The 8367-nt window shown below is 40.5% G+C and overlaps 1 non-coding gene across 1 annotated transcript; it reads left to right on the top strand.

The window, feature by feature from the left end:
• The first annotated feature begins 1903 nt into the window (after positions 1-1903).
• Positions 1904-1977, top strand: TRNAI-AAU (transfer RNA isoleucine (anticodon AAU)). The gene has a single exon. It is a non-coding gene; the product is annotated as a tRNA-Ile (tRNA).
• The last annotated feature ends 6390 nt before the right edge of the window (positions 1978-8367 follow it).

Here is an 8367-nt window from a genome sequence, read left to right as displayed (position 1 = left end):
GAGATGTGGTGATATCGACGCCATCTATGGACCTGCAGTCCAACTCCAAGGCTTTAAATAAGACGAAGTCAACGCCATCTGTTGGCTGAGGTGGGGCTCCTGTTTCAAACCTCTGTTTGAAACAGGAGGTTGATGATGCCGACCTCTAGTGAATAGATTAACGATATCAACGACAACTAGATTGTGCACTCGAGAACATTTTCAGTTCCCCAGTGAAAGATTGTCATCCTTTGATTGAGTGATTGATCAAGATTAAGCCAGACACAAGAGGTAGCACGGGCATGAATAGCTCGTAATCATCCTATGTTTTCCACGCATACTTTCTATCTGGCTAATGACTATTATGTTCACAGAGGTGACGTGTAGTCTATTGCGCTTTGGAAGTTAGCTCACCACGAGCAGTCCCGAACTCCTGTCTCGTTCCTGTGAGAGAACAATTGGCCCCCGTGGGTAACAGTGTGTTAGCTGTTGTGCTTGTGCAGTAGTATTGTATGGAGCGACGTAGCCGGGATTGGGTCAAGAGGAGTTACAAGACAATATTACCCGTCTACTAAGTCGTGCTGCTAATGTGAAGACTTGTGCCAGGGTGTTAGTGGTGACCCCTGTTAGCGTGTTGCTGAAGACCTCTGCCAGCGTGCTTCTGGAGAGCACATGTGAGGGTATTGCGACATTATAACGATACGGTGTGTGGACTGGCCCATGTTGAGGAAGGTGAACTCCCCGGTGATTACCACTGGACGTGGACGACGTGTACTTGAAGATTCGCCGGATTTGAAGAAACACGGCAGATATGTTGAGTGCCTTAAGTGACACAGTGCACATGTGTAGTGACTGATGACTGATAAAGATTAAGCCACCCGAGAGGTGGCACAGGAATGAATAGCCCGTAAGTGGAGGCCCTTTTGAGCCATTACCAGTATCAATAGATGATACTGAAGATCTGTGGAGGTGCGACTGCACCCTGCGTGACGGGAGATGTCTTCCCCGTATATGTGTAGTAATATAACAGAGATTATATATCGGTGAAGGTGTTATTTAATCTTGATTGCCCACTTTTATTTTGATAATTACTTGCAACCGCCAATTCTTGAGAACTTACCACTGACTTTGGGTAGGATCATAGAGAAGAGGTTCTACGACCCATTAAGGAGAAAGACCCCTGGTTACTTGCTCAAGCGCTGGCCGTAACACTAATATAGACCTTATCTCGACCAATTCTCAATTCTAACCCTCAACATACCTCCATAATAGAGACTTCCTACGTCTATATGGTAAGCTTATAACGCCTAATCTTCGTCGTAATATTATATTATTAACCAGACCTAACCAAAATATACCTATTGGAAATATGACTAGCGTATATTTATATATATAATATGTATATATAATTATAGCAGTGAATATATATAATATATAATTATAGCAGTGAATATATATATATATAATTATATATATAATATATAACTATAGCAGTGAATATATATAATTATATATATTTACTGCTAGGTGAATAAAGGCATCAGGGTGAAAGAAACTGCCCATTTGTTTCCGCCTCCACCGGGGAATCTAACACGAACCCTTAGGACTACGAACACCGAGCGCTTTCCACTCAGCCGTCAGTAGCCCCATGGCAACACCTCTCCTTATATCCTCGAATTTCGTCATTATTGCGCATTGGTACATTCAACCAATGGTAAATTAAAGATAAACCTCTAATCTTCACGTGTTCATGTAATGCCTCCATTTCAAAGCTCACTAATGAATTCAGAGTGATACAGACGTCACTCAGGCCTACCAGACGTCACTCAGGCCTACCAGACGTCACTCAGGCCAAGCAGACGTCACTCAGGCCAAGCAGACGTCACTGACACCAACCAGACTACCAAGGTATCCAACTTCAGCTGGCCTGTTAGCTCAGTTGGTTAGAGCGCCGTGCTAATAACGCGGATGTCGTGGGTTCGATCCCCATACGGGCCAAGGGGAGATTTTTCACAGCATTCTATGATTAAAGTTTAGTACCCGTAAATCCCCTTCTTCAACTGTTGAATATGAGCTATATTAATGGGAAACTTCCTATTTCATTGACCAACAGTATCATCATTCCAATTTACCAGTCTCCGTGGTGCAGTGGTAAGACACTCGCCTGGCGTTCCGCGAGCGCTTTGTCATGGGTTCGTATCCTGGTCGGGGAGGATTTACTGGGCGCAAATCCTTAACTGTAGCCTCTGTTTAACTCGGCAGTAAAATGTGTACTTGGTTGTAACAACGATTCTTCGCGGCGGGGATCGTATTCCAGGGACCTGCCCGAAACGCTACGCGTACTAGTGGCTGTACAAGAATGTAACAACTCTTGTATATTATATATCTTAAAAAAAACAAAAACTTCCTTAATCACATCCCACGAAGGAATAATTCCATAAAATAAAACGGACGCAATCAATAGGTAACTGTTTTAATTTTTAAAAATACTTAATGTCTAGATCATAGTTAACACTTTAATTTATAGTTTATTACAACCATTACCAAATCCAGTCCTCCACTAAACCCAAACTAGAGCATAATGTCTTAACACACTTATATTAACCTTTCCCTAACACACCACACATTTATTAGCCGCTAGCTCATCAAGCTAGCGGCCAAATCAAAGAAGGATTTAATATAATTTTATTAAATTAATAAATAAATTGGGTAAGGAAGGTACATCAAGCTGTACCAACTCTTGAGGTATAGTACATACTACTAACTACCATCAGTAGTTTCAAAGCGTTATAAAAAAGTACTGGGAAGACGGGATACCACGAGCGTAACTCTCATCCTGTAACTACCCTTAATTACACACGCCTCTCAGACTACATACGCCCACAATTCTGCCCATAATCACTGATGCCCCTTCTCACCCCCTCGAAAATCTACCTATTCCCTTCAATCGCCGACACTTCTCTTGCCCCTTTTAGTGTGCTTCCCTTACTCAAAACCATGTCCCGCTACCTTGCCTCCTTCCTACCTAAGTAAATCTCCATAACCTCTCCTACCCCACGCCAGTCATGACTCGACACTTCCTCTGTAGCTGCCAATAGAGTCCCTGGGAGGAACCCACCAGAGCCACCTTCTCTCTCCTCCCATGACTACCCACTCATTATCCCACCGTCCTCTGCTACTATTGATCTCTTACCACAGATTAAATGAGAGAACTGCGAAGTTCAACTCTATCATAGCAGTTATGGGTAATGATATAGCTTAGAAACCCATCTATATTTATAAAAGAAGATGTTTGTCCGAGGGTGAAAGCCAGGCGCTAGCCTCATCAAATTTTTACAAAGCCTCGTGTGAATAGTGGAACGGTCATAGAAGGGTCGATCACTATGCCTCCCTTAAAGTGGACTAGCTCCAGTGCCTACCCTCCCCACCTTTATGAAGTCAGTGGAGATTAAATGGTTAGATGCCAAGACCAAAGAGTTTTATCGCTTGTTTATTGTAACATTCAGGGGACTGTGTTGGTATAACAATTCCGACAGAACATTGCTAATGTTGTCTTCAACAACATGAGGTTTTCATAACACGCATTCAGACTAGTATACTAGGATATAACTCCAATATACCCTCTACCTCCCCCATCCTTTCCCCAATCCCTTTGGACATCAAAGCGAAAAGCGAACTCCAATATTTGTGATAAAAAAATTAATTTATCTAAATTTTTTAAATTTTTCATTCTAAAATATTAAAATATAGTTATCAATATCTTTTCCCCTCTGCTCGCATTATTGTATGCTAGCATAGTGATATCACAGGTAAGGAAGGGAGGGAATTATCAGAGGAAAGCGCCAAACCATTACGACTATATAGTACTTGGAAGAGGTCAGGATAAGGATTTAGGATGGGACGGGAGGGGGGAGGGGGGGAACGTTGCCCAACCACTTGGACGGTCGGGGATTGAACGCCGACCTGCATGAAGCGAGACCGTCCCTCTACCGTCCACCGAAAGTGGTTAGGGGATGTGGCACGTGACTGATCTTATCATTTATATAAAAGTTGTTGCTTGGCCATGCAACCCGGTGACGCTAACAGCAGATATGTTTGCAGAATCCGAGTGCTGTAATGGACGGGCATTTACTAGCGAGCGGAAACATGTTATAGGAGAGGACCAGACAACATAATCCTTTTTAAAGTTGGGTCAGGTAGTCGCACTTCTATGTCGGTCCCCGGAATTACCTAAACCCTTAGAATTATGTAAATAAAGAAGAAAATCACATTTTCTTACTATACTATTATTTCACTGTGCTGGGGAAAGGTAGCAAATTTATGCATACAAAACATGTTAGGCTTATATTGAGGTCTCTTCCACAACCCCCCCCCCCCACAAGGTCCAATTACTGTCCCTCCTCAGGGATACAACATCCACAAGCTGACTAACTCCTGGGTACCTATACTTACTGCTAGGTGAACAGGGACATTAGGTGATAGGACACTCTCACACCCATTTCTGTCCCGTCCGGGAATTCTCGATTATTGGTCGAGAACGAACCCGACTGTAGAACCGCGACCCTAAACGTGGATAAATATAAACTAACTCTGAAATCAGCTAATATGACTTGTGGGGTAGTAGAGCTACATGTTACAACACTCACGGTTAGTGTGGCGGTGACCTCTGATGGTGGAGACGGAACACAAACCATTAAACACTCGCCATGACAGCCGGGAACCACTAGGGCCTCGCGACCACAGCTCTGCGCGCGCAGATACCTCTTAGCATCTTGCAAATTCAAAACTTATATTAATTAAAAATGTACAATCATTTATATAAAGTTAATTTACACCAAATTAGAGTACATTATTTACATAAGAGACGGTCAGAATAACAAACATAACAATCAATATAATTATATATCGATTCAGGACATTATCAACTAAATATTCTTGTAATAGTCTTGTAACCTTCAGATCCGGTTTACTATCTTAGTTTTAAGTACATTTACTGAGACAATGAAATACATCCACCATAAGCACAAAATCCACAATAACCAAAGATAGTAGAGGTTCCATGTTGGGGTGGTGGAGAGATAGTGGTATACCTTGTATTCCATGTTGGGGGTGGTGGAGAAAGTGGTATACCTTGTATTCCATGTTGGGGGTGGTGGAGAAATAGTGGTATACCTTGTATTCCATGTTGGGGTGGTGGAGAGATAGTGGTATACCTTGTATTCCATGTTGGGGTGGTGGAGAGATAGTGGTATACCTTGTATTCCATGTTGGGGTGGTGGAGAGATAGTGGTATACCTTGTATTCCATGTTGGGGTGGTGGAGAGATAGTGGTATACCTTGTATTCCATGTTGGGGTGGTGGAGAGATAGTGGTATACCTTGTATTCCATGTTGGGGTGGTGGAGAGATAGTGGTATACCTTGTATTCCATGTTGGGGTGGTAGAGAGATAGTGGTATACCTTGTATTCCATGTTGGGGTGGTGGAGAGATAGTGGTATACCTTGTATTCCATGTTGGGGTGGTGGAGAGATAGTGGTATACCTTGTATTCCATGTTGGGGTGGTAGAGAGATAGTGGTATACCTTGTATTCCATGTTGGGGTGGTGGAGAGATAGTGGTATACCTTGTATTCCATGTTGGGGTGGTAGAGAGATAGTGGTATACCTTGTATTCCATGTTGGGGTGGTGGAAAGATAGTGGTATACCTTGTATTCCATGTTGGGGTGGTAGAGAGTTGACAGCACACCGGGGAAACAAGAAGCAGGATCCTATACATGAAGCCAGATTAGAATGCGATTTGGGAATCGGAGCTTATAACTTGTAATTTTTTTTTTAATCTGAGAGAGACATGCCTTTATAAGCTTAACGTTTGATTTAATTGTTATCCTACCTCTACAACGGACTCTTCCGTTGTTATCAGCACGCCACGGAGTGCCTATTTATATATCCAAAAGTCCATTTTCATTCCGTATTTCATATGACCGACATATGTATTGTCTTACCGAAGAATATATTGTAATGAGGACATGAGTTAGTCTCGTTAACTATGAAAACAGTTCCTGTAGAAAGATTCTGAATCAATTCTTTCGGATCAAGTATGTTGAAAACAAAATTCTAAATTCTTATAATCCATTATTTAACACAAGTCAGTGTCTAATTGTCTTTTGAATGTTTGATATCTTGTGTACACTAAATATTTATGTAGAAGGGTGACAAAGCTTTCTTGTGTTTTTTAGCTATTAGTTCATGTTCCTTTGCTTTTTAAAAGCCTCATTCGGAGCCACAATATATATTTTCCGTGCGGCAGGGCGGGGGGGGGGGGGGAAGGAGGGGAATTTTATTTCGTGAATATTAGGCTCACATATTTGTCTGTTCTTTTACTATCTTCTCATAGATGGTTACAACTGTTATCTCGTCTAAATGATTTACCGTTCGCTTTAATTTTCCTTTATTTCAAGCGTATTTTGATCAAAATCATGGTTTGGTTACGTTTTATTTCATAGTTTCTTTTGGCTGATCTGGTGGATTGATACTTCCTCCAGAGGTTAAGCTTAGTTATTAAATATATTTGTACTGCCTTTGCATCCATCTGAGTTTGTTCCGTTTCCCTCTCCTTCGTGGCCGGCTTTTTGTACAAGTTCAGCGATGAACTAAGTGAAGTTATCCCATGATGATTCAACATATTGAACTCCTATTAACTCCCTTCATGAGATATTTTGCAATTCTTCTCTCATTTTTTGAGAGCATTCATAATAGTCATGGGTTTCCAGGACCGTGTTCCATTACAGAATATAGTGAAAAGCCCTCTTCCGCTATTAGCGCACGAGGCTAATCTTTCTCTGTTAGCACAAGAGCTGTTGTTACCTAGCCTGAAATCTCTCACACACTGTTCAAGAAAGAAGTCCTGTACTTGGTCAGGAATTTGTTATCTAGTTCCACTGTCGACTAATGTTTACAATTCCCCATCATAAAAGCTGATGGTTTCATTTGCTGTCTTTATCACGTGAATCAGGTCTTTAACATAAGAACAAAGGTAACTGCAGAAGGCCTATTGGCCCATACGAGGCAGCTCCTATCTATAACCACCCAATCCCACTCATATACTTGTCCAACCCGCGCTTGAAACAATCGAGGGACCCCACATCCACAACTTCTTGTGTCATCGCTGTGTTTCTAACATACTGCCACTTATGTTTCCATTTTGAGTCAATATAATATATTTGAGCAAATGACAGGTAATGCTCAGAATATAGATTCAATGCATATTGTAGTCAAGTCCTCTTTCATTTAAAATATTTCGACTACTGTTTGTGATGTTATGAATGAAGGCTTTTTCGTCAATGAATCTTATTTGAAATTATTATTCCTGATCTTTTTTAACAATGTTATAATACCCCAATCACTCGTTAAGCATTTTTAAATCTTATCTGCCCAAGAACCTTGTTCTAGTACTTAACCTAGTAATGCACTATCTACAAATATAATTCATTTTTCAGTATAATTTCTCTTTATTTTTTACATTATATTTACTAGTTTCAATTCATTTACAGTTGGCTACACTTCCGTTAACTTCCATATCACTGCAAATTCTCAATGTGCAGCCTCATCACTTCGTCATAGATATTTAGTTTAATATAGATTATATTTTTATTTACTTGCAAATTACTACAGATTCTGAATGTATACCACAATCTCTAGCTTTAAGTACTTTAAGGTAAACTGGACATCTTGTCATTTATTCATAAATAAGAACCTTAGCTACACATCATTGTGTTGCTACCTTATTCTACATAAATCTACGGGCTCACCATAGCCCGTGCTGCCTGGAACTTTTTGTTCCAGGCAGCGAATCTTAAACAACATTCTACATGAAGGATATAAGGTGAGCTGGCTGCGCTCACCTTATATCCCTAGCTCACAGGATGGTCCATCATATATGTAATTTTTTTGTATTTTTATATGCAAGAGTCCTTACATTCTTGTACAGCACGCATAGTGTTTCGGGCAAGTCCATTTTACTGTTAGGTAAACAGTACCTGAGATTCACATTGCATGGTATATATACATTCAGAATCTCTAGTAATTTGCAAGTAAATAAAAATATAATCTATATTAAACTATAGCCTGTACATGAGTATGTGTACATGTATATATAACATTAATAATTTTGTAACTAGCGTCAAAAGATTGTTATTTGCTTAGCTAAACGAACTAGAGGGGACAGTTCCTGAACCGATTATGTGCCTCTGTAATCCTTTACACCACCGCCAACGGGATAGGTATGGGGTGCATAATAAAGAAAGAAATTGAATTAATCCTTTTGTACCAAGCTTTCTTTTTACCTATAATGTTCTTCAAGCCTATGATTATCCAATTGGGATCATTGTT

Source organism: Procambarus clarkii, chromosome 35 (assembly GCF_040958095.1).
Source record: "Procambarus clarkii isolate CNS0578487 chromosome 35, FALCON_Pclarkii_2.0, whole genome shotgun sequence".
In the NCBI taxonomy this organism is placed as follows: Eukaryota; Metazoa; Arthropoda; class Malacostraca; order Decapoda; family Cambaridae; genus Procambarus; species Procambarus clarkii.
This window is presented reverse-complemented; position numbering and strand designations above follow the sequence as displayed.